Below are 17,078 nucleotides of genomic sequence, written 5' to 3' on the forward strand. Positions count from 1 at the left end.
GCCTTATTCCTACTTAAAATATGATTGAGATCCTCATAAAACTTTTCGAAGACATTTTGCAATTTGTCCATTTGGTAGAATCGAGGTCAAGTTGATGACCCTCCTTGAACTACAGAATAGTTTCACACACACTGATACCCAATCAAGTCAGTGCTTGACTTGCATCTGATATTCTATCTTGACTGTTCCAAGATTCAAGGCTTTGTCATTCATTTGGTATGCAAAACGTTGCATGCTGTCTCTCATCTGCACCATCAATGCATGCTCTTTGATAGATAGTTCAGCACATTGAAAACTACTTTGCTCCATGTGATTAGTACAGTGAAAGTCTTCCCTCTAGCTCATTTATGATATACAAACAAAGTTACTCTGCTGACTCGAATTATCAGTACTGACATTATTGTATATTTTCTCAACTCAAGATGCTTGTTTAATGGTATATTTCTCAACTGAATATACTTATATAATGGTACATATTTTCTCTGATCAATATACTGGTAAAGTGGTATATGTTTTCTTCTCAATATATTGGCATGATGGCATATTTTCTCTACTCAATAAACTAATACTGGTATAGTGGGATATTTCCTCTACTAAATGCATCGGTATTGTGGTATATTTTCTCAAACTTACGAGTTTGTGTTTAATAAACTCAATAATTACAACTTTTTTGTGTTTTTGTGGAAGACAGAAACTCAAATACTTATAAATGTTTTATTTCATAAAATGCTGACTTAAAACGGGTTTTAAATCCTTCTAACTTAATATCCCAGTAATGTAACTTGAGCATCAACCCTTGTTGTATTTTTTGAGTGATGACAAATGAAGTGACTTGGAATTGCACAAAATATATCATCTCTTTTGCATAAATATGGAGAGTAAAGATTAAAATTCAACACAAAAGACACGACTAAGCTACGTACAGTGTACTTGCTAAAGGAAAGTATGCAATACAGGTACACATTACAACTCTGTGATCATTTTCGCTGTAGTTTGAATTCCCAGGGGCACTTTTACTTTAATACCTATGTTTACATGCTAGATTGAAGATCACAGCTTTTATTTCCCTAGGGACTGTTTCATGATGGGATGTTTGCCATCTATTGAGTTAGGATAACTAGATCTGGTACTGATGAATGCAGTATTTTTGTCCTATTTCAGCCTAATTTTGCCAGTAAATGGTATTATCTAGTAGAGATAGACAACCATCTGTATGCATTTGACCTCTTATTAAAACTCTGTTCTACAACTAATAGCACTAAGAACTAAACAGTCAAACAAGCTGGCATGACTTAAGGAATTCTACATAATATAAGTGCTCAAGGGTATAAGTGAAATTTGAGATTCTTCATGCATTGATAAACTTGTGCTAATGCTATATAAGTAAACAAGTACTGCAATCAAAAGACTGCAAGCTCTTAGAGCGCCAGCGCCTGTAACGTTCTACCAGTATGCATGCTATGTTACATGTACCGTACTAGAGGCCGCTGATCATAAAGCTGACATGCTCGAAACGTGATTCCTCAGTAGGGGGAGGGGGTACAACCCCAATTTCTTTTGCATGTGTCCAAATTGCAGTAAGGAATCTGCATAAAACATAATTAGAACTCTGATAGAATAATGCACCAGTAGATTACTGGGAAAGTTGAGAAGGTGTATACATAACGTTTGTTTATTTACATGTATACCAGTATTGATTATTCACGTGTAGATTTTGCACAATGTGTGCATTCAAGACAGGTTGGTATTCTCCATATACATAATACAAAACACAGTTTTCCTGAATATACAATGCAGTTTCCTGATACAAGACCTTGACCTTGAAGGGAACACAGTGCATACTGTTAAATTACGACACACTACCGGTACATGCTTAATATGCATGTTGATACCAGCATACCTGTATCTTTATACTGAAAAGTTATGTATAGGACTCACTGTCATAGTTATTCACCTTGTCCAAGGTAAGTTACAATTTTACAGGTATATTGTAGTCCTGTGCGATGAAATGTATTCAGTGAATTTCTGATCTGTGGCATCAACTTTCTGACTGATATTGATCTAGTCTGTTTCTGAATTCACCTGCTGTTTGAAATTTAAGCAAGCCTAGTAATGAGTTCAGTATTTAAAATGTATTGGACACAATGGTGGCATACTGTACACAAGGCAGTTTAATTATGATCAATACTCAAGTTCAAGGTAAAAGGACATGTCGACGTAATGGTACTGTCAGACGAACATTTGATACATCGAGTGCTTGCAATGATGTGTACATAAGTAGTTTTCATCGAACACTATGGAAAATACAGGGAGTTTACTTGTCCATAGATCCTTTCCTTACATCAGGAGAAGTCCCTGAATAGTTTTATGTCCAAGTTTTATCACCCCAGTACAGCTACCAGTTGAAAAGACACTACTGTCATTTGGACCTGTTTCAGTCTTTTAATACTATGTATAATATAAATATAAAGTATTATCAAAATTTATGCACTGGCTTGTGAATGCTTTGAACTTTGTCATTCAGTTATATCCATAAGTAAATGTTTCCATTGAGGAGACAGGAAATTGAATGGGAAAGGAATGAAACAGAAAGCTTACGGTACTTCAACACTAATCAAAGTCACAAGTCATAATGATATACACTGCACATGTACAGCTGGCTGGACAAAAGTACACTCAAGTGAGTATTAAGGGAACAACTTGTTCATAGACTGGTACACGGATCTCAAGGTAATGGAAGGTGTTTCAAAGGGAGCGGGCACAACCAGCTCCAAATATGCACCGGTAGTATTTGTGGAAACTATAGCGTCTGTAACCTTGGAAAGTGTCCTCTCATATCAACTTTGTAGTGTGTTTCTTCATATAGGAAGTCAGTTTCAAGCCAATAGTTGGGAGCCTTTGCCTACAGATATATGATATATTGAACCATATCTGTGATGAGATTTTGACAAGGCTGATACAGAAATTCTAGTGAGCCTGGGTTCATCAATCACTTGTAGCAGAATGTATGGTCCGGTGCCTCATGAGAAATAACAAAAACAATAAAATCTTGGCTCATCACAGAGCACAGGAAATACATGTTTGTTAAAGATTATCTACAAGCGTTACAATCTTCGAGGCATAAACTGTTATGACAATGGCAAAACAAAATTTTATGAGCTTAGGCTACACCTGCTTCAGGATGAGTTTACTCTATCTGATAAGCTTATTCTCAAACACTTAGCCCACTGCAAAGTACAGTAAACAATGTTCTAAAACCTTTTTGTTAGAAATGAGATGTAACATACATGATAATAGTACATATTGGAGAGCTAGCAAAAATGCATTTTTTAATTCATTATAACCCTTTTGACACACATAGCATGTTTCACTGACCTATTTACCGTATTTGTCATTTTTACTTTAAATATCAAATGATTGTACATTCTAGATTAGGGCTTCTGCAAATACAGCTTTGATAAAAAATTAAGGGACTCTTATTAAAGCTTGAAAGTGAAGTCACACATACCGGTATTAACAATGGTGGCAGTGGTGGGATCCCATCAAGTATTGATGGTTGCATTGCTGGCAATGGGATAGGTGGCAGTGATGAGATGCAATTAACCAGCACCGAATGTGGCTGTTGGATGCAACCCTGCATTGATGGTAGAATGGGAGGCAGTGTTGAGATGCAACCCAGCACTGACTGTAGCACTGATGGTAGTGCTGGAATGCAGTCAGTCCAGCACTGAAAATGGGCAATGGGATACAACCCAGTATTGATGGTAGGAATTGGTGACAGTGATGGGATGCAACCATGCAATGACTGTGGCAATTTGGTGACAGTGGTGGGATGCAACCATGCACTGACTGTAGCAATTTGGTGGCAGTGATGGGATGCAACCATGCACTGACTGTAGCAATTTGGTGGCAGTGGTGGGATGCAACCATGCACTGACTGTAGCAATTTGGTGGCAGTGATGGGATGCAACCATGCACTGACTGTAGCAATTTGGTGGCAGTGGTTGGATGCAAAGAACAGAATTCCCTAATGGATCATTGGGATACGAGATTGATAATTGTAATGGCTTGTAAAACTCATCTTGGAGACAGCAATAAGAGACAAATTAGAACTATTGTGTCAGTATGGATGGATATAGATGAAAGAAAAAAGAGATATGTACAATACCGATAGATTACTAACAGCGGCTAACTAAAATGCTGAAATTTTGAAAAATGTCCTATTTATCCAACTACCTCTTAAACCTACCTTTGAAGCCACTATTTTACTGCCATGTGATGTCTACATTAGATTGACCATAAACAAGTAATACCTCTAATTTGTGAGGTGTAAATTTGTTCTCATATTGTAAGCAAGAGAAACTTCAAGTCTTTTACTGATGTTTGAAATTAAAAATGGCCACTATCCCTATGTTTTGTCTGTGGGGAAATTAAATTTCAATTTAAAAAAAAAACAATATGGTGAAAATTCATATGCTCGACAAGCTTCAAAATCATATGGCGTCTTCAATCGGGGTTCGAACCAACAACATACGGCATCCAGTCATCTAGCGGAGAAGCAACAGACAGAACCGCTTTGCCAAATCCCCACTCTCAAAAAGCTTGGTTCAATAACCGGGCTAAGTTGTTGAATTTTTCTGACTGCAACTTCTCCACACATTTCATTTCATGAAGCACTCATGCTCGCACACTCAACTATCACACATGGTACACAAGTTCAGACAAGCAGCTTACTAGACTATAAAATACTGTAAAATTCCAGAGTCTAAACATCTATTTCCACAGGTGCATTCTTTAAAATGTGACGTGTATATGATTTGAAGACTAATTTCCTCCAGTGCAAACACAGAATTTGATGTCTATGAATCTGGAGTCTGTTTTGCTGGCAAGGACATACTTTACCCTAATATTGTGATCAGTGAGACTATCTTGATTGAGGCAAAAATAGGCTTGATTGCACATACATCTGATGATATGTGGACAAACTATATCCAATTACCTAATGAACACCATGAAAGCTGATTCAATACTCTCCTGCGCAGCCTTTTTCCACTTGATTACTGCCTAATACTAAGCTCCATGGGGCATATGTGAAGACAATTTTAAATCATATTGCCTTGAATTTTGAGCTGATCATCTGCTGCCAACATTCATTGCTGACAAATCCACTCTTCAGCTTTTAGTTACAACTTCAATACCATCATTTGCCGCTAATTGTATTATACTAGTATTATGGTTGTGTACAAACTCTTATTTCACACTTGAACTTTTATGAATACAAGTACAAGTGACATGAATGCTTAAAAATACACTTTTCTACCAGTTTAAGTCTTTATAATTGGATTTAATACTGATCAATATTCACTACCTCTACAGTGAAAATCTACTTTTGAAAGGCCCTTTTGTGGTTGCAATCTATGGTATCTACCCTGAATATGTTCTTTCAAATCAAAATATATTGGTTGTTCAATATTAATTTTGTCATCATATGTAAGTATTTGTAATAAAATATGAATATTTTATTACAAATTTAATCCAAATGCGCTACAGCCAGAATGTCGAGTATTGAAAAACACATTAATAACAGACTTATAACCGATCTACATATACATATCCCTGGTAAGAAAGAGGTGACATAATTGGAATCTCAAAGTAAATATCTAAAAGAATGAGTCATGCCGATAGTGTATCCAAAAGAATGAGCATGTGTGCTCACTCTTTTCCAAACACCTAACATCACTTTTTTTGTTTTTGCTATATGTCCATCCCTTTCCTTATTACAACACTTTTTACCCAGTTTAAAGCCTTTTATGCTGCCTTCAACATTTTTTTTTGCCTAGAAACATTATTAGTATAACACTACCAGTATTAGACTGATAAAGTGGCCAAAACAGCACTGACTCCCAGCTATACAAACTGAACTTTGACATCTACAGGTACATGTAATGATGTATGTAGTTTTTGTACATAGACGAACAAATGCATCAATCTTCCATATACAGTATGCGATTATCAATTACCTTCCAAGATATCTGACCTTTCACATCTATCCATTATCAATTACAGCATGCATATCATCTACCAATATATGATTATGAACCTATTTTCATTAGTAATCTGAAAGCCAATCCCTGTAACTCTTTTATACCTACGACACTCATCCATCATACTCAGGTTGCATACAGTAATTTAGCTGGACGCCTTCAATTTACGACAAAAGGATATATTCCAAAATCATTGGCATATATATTTTATATATCATGTTCTAACTCTAAACATGCAACTGGCTCAAATATATTTTATCTCATTTTGGAAGAGACAGGATGATCTCTTGTGCGCATACCATGTCCACAAGTTGACATTAACCATGCTATGAACTGACAATGTACAAAAACAGGAATGTAATCCTGACACTCAAGTAAGTAACAAACAAAGACATCCTGTTGCGTGGAGTGATTTACTAGTATGTCACACTACACTGACATTTTGTTGATATCACAATTACAGTAGGCAGTCGTTTGCATACTAATAGATATACCAGCACGGTTTTGTCTAGCCACTTGACAATATTTCAAATCAGATCCAAATGATGACAATGATCTATTTATCATGTACTTGTCCTTTTCTGTAACCAATTGGTGATCTTCCAAATCACTGTGCCAACAAAAATAATTCAGGAATAGAATCTCTTAAATAATCCGTGGATTTTAAATGCACCTAAAAGTGGACTGGAAAGACTGCTTCCCTTCCAAGAGGAATGCATGTGTACTAACTTCCATTTTACTGTACATGAAGAATTGCATATTAAAGTGCCTATTGCATATTAACTGATGATAATTTATCATCCTTCTGTGTTCAAATTTGTAGATTTTGGGTCTTGTACGAAGATTTTTAAATTCGCACGACGCAATAAATGCACTGTACAAATTTTAGCCTTTGGGGTTAAATGGCATGACCCTAGCAAAAGCCTTTGGAACAAAATTCTACAATCCAAGGAATTGGCACATAGTCTCATTATGAGTTGTACCGGTATTCTAAATGATCTTCATAAAGTAGTTCCAACAAAGCTTACTAGCAATATAGTCAACATTTGACAACAAATCTGAAAATGGGAATAAAACTGGGGATACACACTTGAAGTCTCAATTGTATAGGCTACATAGGGCATTGAATGTTATCACACCCAGTACTGACTGCAAGGGAAATATTGAAGGAAAGGTTTCAATGTTACTGGCACAGCAAAATGATCTCAAATGATTGATACTAGGATCAAAGGTGTATTTATTGTCTCTGTGTGCCGTGATCACTTTGAAAGTAAATTGCATTTCTGCTTTTATCAGTTAGTATCATCGGCTGAAAGACATATTCACTGATTACCGTCGATAGAAAAGAGGATTTTTGATCACATTTTTCGATTACTTCCAGATTTTGCCGGTAATTTCATTAATCTGTCAAACATGGCTATCATGCAAGCTGGTCTGGTAATTGGTTTCTCAGAATCGCATGATTATCATGCCATTGCCGGTAATTGACCAATCATAATTGGATGCTTAAAATCGTTTCAGCAAATGCCAATATGTCACTTGACTCTGAGTGGAATACTTCACCCAGAGTGCATTCTGTACTTTGATCTCAAAATGTAAAATCGCTTGTCGGTGGCAGGTGGTTTTTATACCAATAGGATAATTGCAAATAAATTTCACTTTGGCATACATCCTAGTACTTTATTTATGAAGTGAAAATCACATTAATTAACTGAACTGATACTTGCAAACTGTTGATTTACCACTACATACCAGTGGTTGTATATTCATGTCTGCATTCTGGCCTGTTCATGCTATTTAAAATTATCTCATAGTCAGAGGTTGGTCTGAGTACTGGTGTGCTCACTCCTAGGGAACCTCTCAGTAGTTTTGGTATGGTACATAGACCCAAAAACTTACGCTAATTTCAAGTTCTGATTTTTTTTCATTAAAGCTATAAAACTGCTGAACTGATTGTGAAAGGATTCCGGTTGACGAGAATTACATATTAAAATTTCATCCGCATAAGACTTTTCAAGGTGGAGATGCCATAGTGTACATTGGACAGTACAGGTATATCGCCATTTACCGTACTTGACGGACAAATGTAGTGATTACTGTAACTTCAAGGAGATGCGACTGAGAGTCTTTCTTGGCTAAAGTCCTTTCAAAGTCAAACGAATAGTTTTACGGCTTTTAATAAAAATCTGAGCATGATGCTAGTTTTGGAGTACCGTACCAAAACTGTGGAAAGGTTCTGGACAGGTCAACACTAAGTTGGATTGGTATGCTGTGCCTTCCCTGGAAGAGTCAGACGTAATTTGGTGTCCAATGTAAGGCATGTATGTTCTCATCAGATTAAAGACAGCATATGGAATCTCAACATTCATCCTAGAGTTACATGTGGGGGATGAAGAGGCAGTTGGAGAAATATGCAAATTATCTATAGATCAATGCACATGGGAAGGAAGCTTGGAAGTTTGGTCACATGACTTAAAAGTGAAATAATGACAATCTCCTCAATAAATGTCTGTGTGTCACACTTTGAGTTAATATGTGGCTTCCAAATGCTGACACTTTTCATTTGGTTTGGATTAACAACGGGGTCACAAAGGTTACACAGTACGTGAGATTCATAACTGTTTTCAGATGAATGGTACAAGCAACATGGACTGACATCTGCTGAACACTTGTCATCAAACCTGTTAGACAGTTGCCGGAGGTCAAATCTTGGCATGAATGTATATACCGGTATATATTATATGTGAGAAGATTTATTGCAAAATCTCAGAATCAGAAAACAGGTTATGATGGCTAAGGTAATAAACTGCATTGTATGTATAGCATTTCTAAAGGTCTTCTTAGGTCTACGTACCTGCTTTTTTTGCAATACCTGGGGTAATGGAGTGGTATTGTGACAATAACTTATATGGAGTAATTTTCCTACGACATTAATCATCACAAACATATTGACAAAGATCATCTAAAAATTAGTGAACTTTTGTTTAATACATTTCAACCCATTATTTTGGGTGTCTAAGAGTCATGATAATTATATCTTATTTATGATAAATTGTCCAAAACACATTCACAGTACTACCGGTACTCGAGGGTAAAAATATTTCTCGGTTGGAATTTGAATTATTACACTACATTTATCTTGGTATTGCTAGAAATGATTTCTAGATTGGCTACTGGTTATGAACACTTGGTGAGTACCGGTAAATGTCTATGATTTATTTATGCATGCAGAGAACTCATGATGGGGCTGTTTACCTAATTCACCACCAAAAATTCCACAATGAAAGTGTTTTTTACTTAGTATGTGAGAAATTTGGATGTAAATCAGAGAAAAACACTCAGTTGCTGATGTCTACAAAACTAAGAGTACACTACAATGGTACAGAATCCATGGTGACACAACTGTTTCAATAGGTCAGGGGTCATCCAAGGGTACATACTACAATAAATGTATTGTCATTGGTTTATTTGTTTGCCAATTTCTCTTTCTCTGCTCTTTTCCATACTGTACATTTTCAATAAATACAGAAATGACTTTTATTGATACTCATGTGTCAAACCTATTTGCCTTAAGCTCTTGTTCATGGTCCTACCGGTATTTCAAAGTATTTGAGCAAACTTGAAAAAAAGATGTTCATATAAACTTTTAAAATATCCAAAATGTCCAAATACTGTACCTTTACACTATCATTCTTTAAGAATACCAGCACTATGACAATACAAAATCAGCTTACGAATATTTCACATTCCAGTGATAACATTTTTCTTGGCAACAAGAAACCATTCAGAACACGGATAAAAACTAATTTTGATAGAATTCTTAGAAAAGGTAGAATATAGAGTTACATGTAACAATGCCAACATGCAATTTGTGATAAGATTTCTTCACAACAAACAAAGACAGTTCCCCTAAGACTTTAAAGTATATTTTTTCAACGTGTTACATGTACTTACAAACTAGCATAGTGGTATGTCAGTGAGTGTATTATTAGATTTGTTGCCATAGCAACACACTCCCTGTACGTTGTCTCAAATCCATGTTTACACCAGAGCAAATGGTATAGAGAATTACGCGTAAGACTTTTCTTCTGGTATGATTTCAAAATGGCATTAGAAACTCAGAAATTTGCTCATTAACCACATGACAAATGGTTGTCATCATACCGGTAGATGTGACTAACACAGGGACTTGCACAGAAGCGATTTCACGGCAGCTAAATTAAAAGTGAAAGCAAAGACACCTGTTACTAATCAACAAGCCTAGTACCTTTTTCCCCCCAATTTGCTTTTCATGAAGTCAGCACCACCTGTTTCATAGCAAAGCTTTCTAAAGTTGGATTTCTTTCAATCATATTTGCATCCACCTGGAATACTGATTCTTTTCGAGAAACGGTCAAAGTTATTGCCTAATGTTACATGTATATGGACAGCAAGATTTCACATTAAAGGGCCATTATTTGTAACTTTTGACCATTTTTTACCTCGGAAAATTCCATGTTGGAGGCTCATATTTGTTGCAAAATGTTGTTTTACGAAGAAAGAAACATGATTAGTGATGTTATAGCCACATAAAACTGCTAATTTTTGTTCAAACGTGTTGCCCTTCCGAGCTCGTTTGTTGACGTCTGGCATGTACAAGTTCACGCTTATTGCGGGATCAAAACAACATTGCGTCGTGATTTGCCAGACATCTGGCTACGCAACGTGCTCGGACAATGGACTACGATGTAAGTACCGGCCATAAGTAATGAATATTTATTTTGAAATTGCTGTAAATGGCTCGCACAGGTGCAGAGGAATGCCTACGTTGCAATCCGCGTGTCAACAGAGTTTGTATTTCTGTCCGGACAAAAATTGAAATTTTCGTTGTAAAATCACATGTTATTTAGTTGTAGGGCACGTAATGTTTCCGAATAATATGCGATTCCCTGTTATTTGACAGGCTTTTCAACATGAGCCAGTGATCCTTTCAATCAAAACTAACGGAAAAATCCCCAGAAGATACAGCTAATGGAACTTTAACTCTGAATCAGTAAAATTGGGCGCACAGTCTAGCACCAATGTTATAGAACATATTGTTGAACATATTGTAGTAAGCTGAAGCAGTTGTTCCTTTGAGAACAGCTCCATATAAATCAAACAAACATGTAGTGTAATGATGGAAACACTGGCGTTTAAGCAAAAATTTCAAGTGAAAATCTCAATCAAAATACATGTAATCCAGTAACATAACCTGAAAAGACAGAAGGCTCACTCAGGGGATCTGGACATGATATTTGTATAAAACACGGGGCTGAATTCCTCTTTCAGCGATAAACTTTTATGAGAGTTAGTGGAAGCCTATGAAAGCAATCTTTGATGTGGTTGGGTACTCAGTCCTCTTTCAACCTATTAGCATGGCTGATAGCATTACACAGGCATCCTCAAATAATGGGAAAGCACTTCTTATTTGTTAGCTCTGGTCGAGACGGCATACTTCCATCGCTAGTTTCAAGTTTCACAGTCTTCAGGGGGATTTAGAAGTGGAGCATGGGTTATTACAAGGGTTCTCGAGGGGCTAAGTGAACAGAAAGAAATTGCTTAACAGAGCGAGGCCTGCCACAGATAAATTTCAGGATATGTCTCTTGATGGAGTCTTTTAGAGCCAAGCTTGACCCGATAACATTTACATTCAGTCCATGATGGAATGCCGACATGTGAGAAGTTGCATCTGCCGGCAATACAATCACAGAGAACGAGAACACGTTTCTTCCAGACACTGTCTCAAACCAGTACAAGTATTTCCGACTGCCGGATCGTGTTCATTTTGTAGTCAGATGAATATGTCACTAGATGATGGCATAGAGAGCAGTGTCAATGCCCGCAAGTGGTGACATGTTTTTAACAGTATCTCGACTACCTTACAGCAAAACCTGTACTTTTTAATGTATTGCTGAGAATTCAAACTTTCAGCAACAAATGTACTACCCACACATATGTTTGTAATTAACCCTTTGAGTGGCAACATCAATTTTTGTTATATAAATAAAACATACCATAGTCAATTTTTTTTTCAGATTTTTGCCAAAATTTTGATAAAAGCTTGTGGAAAATGAAATGTGATATGCATTTGGTCCAAAATTATCAAAAAATTACCGAATAATTCATAAAAATTGGTAAAATGTTGCTGCACTAAAATTTTGATGGGTAAAATTACAGCACTCAAAGGGTTAACATGGATGAGGACAGGGAAAACACCTACTTATGTTAATTGCATAAATACAAATATCAGAACCATGTCTCATTTGTTTAATAAATATTTTCATGTATGTAAATATATTCATGAACACTGTTTGAATATGCAGATCATAAGATAATGAATTATCATGGATGGAAAATATTCAGTGGCAAATCATGTACTGTAAATACTTGGAGTAGGACAGATACATGTATCTTAACAAAATACAGAATACTCAAAAGTTGCCTTATTTTTATGGTTTAATGGCTAGATAATGGATGGTGGTACCAGATTGGTTATTACAAACACTTTTACATTGGTGCGCCTAAAGGTAAAAACTTTCTGTATTAATGTGTGCTATAGAAAAACAACTTTTAAAGAGAGAATCCACAGAGGCACCAGGTACAAATGTATCGGTGTATGAGTCTGGTTGATTATTGATCCCAATTGTGCAATGTTTTCTCATTGCCTCTGAGCTATATAATGGGTCCAATCTACGTACTCTGCGCCAGGTTTGCGCCAGGCGCATAGTCAAGAAAAGGCACTCTGCGCCAGGGGTTTGCACCAGGCAGCTGCGCCACCCTTTGCACCATGCAGTCTGCGCCATGTTGAACTCTCGGGGTTCATCGGTACGGTCCTTTTGCGCCAGGCAATCTGCGCCATTTTTGCATGAAACTTGTACTCAGACATGTCAGAGTTGTACAGAGAGTGTGTTACGTGTTACGTGAACCATTTTACTGGTCAGCTTGAGAATAAACTTTCAAAATATTGATGTTTAGTTGAAAATAAATCGCAGCGATGTGACTTACAATATTCAACTAGTACTTCACATGCAATATTTTGAGCTTGATTTTTCCGATGATGTTGCCGGGTTACATTTCAGCTGTGCGAATATCGGCCAGCCGCGCGGCTGTAGCTTTGCGGCAGGAGGTTGCCAGCGAGACATTGCATAAGCTTTTGAAACAACGAAAGTCAAATTTTGCTTTGCGAAATCCACCCAAATTTTTATCTTTGAGGCGAGTTTTCCCATAGACCTTAAAAACGGAAGGTCTATGGTTTTCCGTTTAAATATTTTCGAGAAAACCTCAAACTATTTTCATAAACTTGAACCACGGAGGGACCGTGCTTGAACACAGTCCCTCTCACGGGGTCCCTCTCCCCACAGTCCCTCCACCAAAGGGACTGTGCTCTCCCCAACAACGGAGATCGCGATCGTTCAGATTGTGGTTGGCAAGTTAAAGTACACTGTCTTCAGAAACAATGTTCAAGTTTACAACTCAACGCAAAATGCAATCTAAGTCTCCGTAAAACCAACCATTTTACTATAATGAAAGTATCGTCCAAGTTTATTCTGTTACTTATGATCAATGAATGAATCAATGTACGGTCTGCACGGTACACTCTGTGCAAACACAACGACCTTGCTGCTGGATCGCACATGTGTTTACTCTGACGACATTCACACTACACCACCAATATTAAAGCGTGCGACAAAATCCTCGCGCCCCGCCTACTGATACAAAAGTCTCTGTCTATGATTCAAAATTTTGAGGGTCATATTTATAAGACAACATTCTTTGTTTTAGCATGTTTCACACATTCAAATTGTTTTGTTCGAAACTGCCTCCATGTGATATACGTTTGTGATCGAACATCCCGACATCGACACAAATTTAACTACTTTTTTCCCTGCCGATACGTGTTAATGGCGGCACTTAGCCGACACCGTCACAATGCCGTAATTTACCCCCGGAGCGGAGCGGCAAAAATTGTAGTTACGAGTTATAAACTGGCAACGACTATTTGCTTACGTAAGATTTTTATAGAGAAATAAACTGCTGACCTGTGATCTATGTAGAAGAGAGCAATACACAAAACAATCTCTGATTTTTATGGTGCAACGAATACATGTATTCCGAAAACTCGTTTGACCGTAAAGAAACCATCTAGAAACTCAAAGTTGAAGTAACAATAATTGACAATACAGTCGTGGTCTTGAAATTACAGAAATGGTCATCATTTTCGAGTTACACGTCCATGCATATACCGCACTTGGACCTTGTCGGAACATCAACGACATCAAGCTGAAAAAAGTAGGCCCCATCGCTGTTAGGTTGAGACACGACTCTGCTGTAGGAAACACATTACAAATAGAGGAAAGACACGAATCTAACATTGACAGTAAAAAGTGACAGTCTCGGGTTCCAGAAACATCATAATGAAATATCTGTGTTCAGTTTCCCGAGTTTGCCATCAAACGCTGAAAACAGAGTGCGGGAGAAGGCTACTTAAAGGTCTGTCCACAGAGTATAGCCCGCACTTTTGTCGGTATGCGGTTAATCAAAGGACTTTACTAAACGACGGCTGTAATTAACTTAACTTTTTCCCGTTCATTCGTTGTATGAACGGTCACTTCTTGACCGTATTGTATGCAAACACTTTTCACCCCGCCCTTTGCGGAGTCGCTTTATTCATAAAAGGGCTACCAAATAGGTGTTAACTTTTGAATGCAAATATCTGACAAGGCTCAGGGAGAGGGTATTTGCAATATTAGGCCTACAAGGTCCGTCAACGCCCTGAAATATTAGCATATCATCTTGCATATCATCTTGAAAAAATACGCGGAGTCTTTGAGGTCGGCAGTATTGCTCTGTCTTATTTATTGTTGACAGTACAACAGGCTTAATTTTGAAAGTCTTAAAATTTTCAACGGTGAGTTTTAGTTACACGTTCAGTATTTTAAATTTTATTTTATGGCTTGTGAAAATCACCCTGTTGATACCGATCCATACGTCAGAATGCGAGCGAGGCTTTTCGTTGATGGTCGCATAAAATCTGATTGGAGGGCCGCTCTAAATACGGAAACCATGAGTCATCTGATGAGGGTCGTCCTCGATGGGCCTCGTATGGGCGAGTTTGACGCAAGGCGGCCGATTGAAATGTGGTATGAAGGAGGACAATACACACGTCGTCCTAACATAGAGCCATACGGGCCTAGAAATGTTAATGAAGACTCCGGTCATGACGATCATAGTACTGTAACACAGTTTTAGTCCCCGAACTGAAATTCTTTCAGCAGTCGCGTATCGGACATCGACATGCACGGTATATCACGAGTGTGTAAACACATTGAAAGGTCATGACCCTGCCTCCGTCTCGTCTCCACGACAGCACAGCCATCGGCAGAAATGGGGCAGGGAACCGGACTACATGCAGCTACCTTTAACTCGTTGAGCTTTATTGTTGTATTGAACCAGATGTTCTAAAACTTTCAAACTCTGCATTCATCAAACTTTGTTACTTCTGCAATTTCTGATATGACAATGGATAAACTGGGCCAAATTCATATTGTGTAAAATCTTTCTGCATTTTTTTTTTTGCGAGTTCGTTTTCCCATCTCTTTCGCTCGACTCACTCATCCTACACTTCGACCCGTCAAAGAGAAAAGTGGCCGATCGTACGCTCCTGTTAGACGTACCAAGTGACGTATTTTATTTGCATTTTTTGCGAGTTCGTTTTCCCATCTCTTTCGCTCGACTCACTCATCCTACACTTCGACCCCGTCAATGAAAAAGAGGCGCAGATTGCCTGGCGCAAAAAGGACCGTACCGATGATGCCCGAGAGTGCAACATGGCGCAGACTGCATGGTGCAAAGGGTGGCGCAGCTGCCTGGTGCAAACCCCTGGCGCAGAGTGCCTTTTCTTGACTATGCGCCTGGCGCAAACCTGGTGCAGAGTACGTAGATTGGACCCAATATATACCTGTGCCTCTCGAACACGTCTGAAGATCACTTGGCAGCCTCTTTCTGCAGGGAATAGAACCCTCACCCTTCCAAGGTATACACTCATCAATTACTAAAGAAAGACAGTGGACTAAACCTCTGTACAAATCATAATCTCTGTAAAAAGCCTTGGGAAATGGGTCAGTAGTCCTGGAATGAGGCTACACGGTATTGTACGTATCACACTTTCTGTCAACTTGTCTGAGTGTTATCAGTAGTGTGCCTTCAAATCTGAATCGATTCACCTTTGAGCGTTAGTTGACCTGTAATTTTTTCCCAGTAAAATTTTAGTGTAACATTTTACCAATAATTATGAATTTTTTTTTAATATTTTGATTAAGTTTGGACCAAATGGACATCAGTTTATCATCAAAATTTGGTAAAAATCAGAGAAAACTCGATGGGGGTTTATTTTACCATAAATCCACTTATTTTTAACAAACATTTGTAGCCCACTGTTTCGAGATCTTACAAGTAGGAGTGGATATTTCCTCCAACTTTGGTGCTCAAAAGGATTACCGTGAATTTCAAAATAGCTTGGAATTACAATGTGCTTGGGACAAGAGAATATGATGCCACCTCAATTCATTACAAATGTTCTCCTTCAATAAATTTTGCAACAATTTAACCCAAAAGAAATTCTCTCTACCACAGTCAACAAAGTCAGCGTTGTCGCGCTCCTATTGAAAAACTTGCTCATACACTGACTGCTTGAACATTCTTATATTGGCTTTACCACATTTCCCGTCGATGAAACTGCACAGAACGCTGACGATAGTTTTTTTCGCGGTACAGTGTGTACAGGTCGGAACAATGATTGGTATTTCCTACACTGAACATGTTACGTGTTACCAGTGAGAACAGTGGACGTCGTAATGGGCTAAATTGTTTCAAAATCTATCAAAGAGAACATTTGTCATGAATTCAGTTGGCATTATTTTCTATTTCCGGAAAAAATTGTTCTAATCATCCTCACACGTTGTAATGACTAAGTGTCTTTTGCTTGACGCCATAACATTTTTACATATCATAGCA

General features: G+C 37.7%; 1 protein-coding gene across 4 annotated transcripts in view; it reads right to left on the reverse strand.

Annotated features, from left to right (window-relative positions):
- Nucleotides 1-17,078, reverse strand: part of LOC139115382 (gamma-2-syntrophin-like) — a 112,290-nt gene that overhangs the window by 35,897 nt on the left and 59,315 nt on the right. The gene's annotated exons all lie outside the window — the stretch shown is intronic.

The sequence above is a fragment of the Ptychodera flava genome, chromosome 17 (assembly GCF_041260155.1).
Source record: "Ptychodera flava strain L36383 chromosome 17, AS_Pfla_20210202, whole genome shotgun sequence".
NCBI classification, from domain to species: Eukaryota; Metazoa; Hemichordata; class Enteropneusta; family Ptychoderidae; genus Ptychodera; species Ptychodera flava.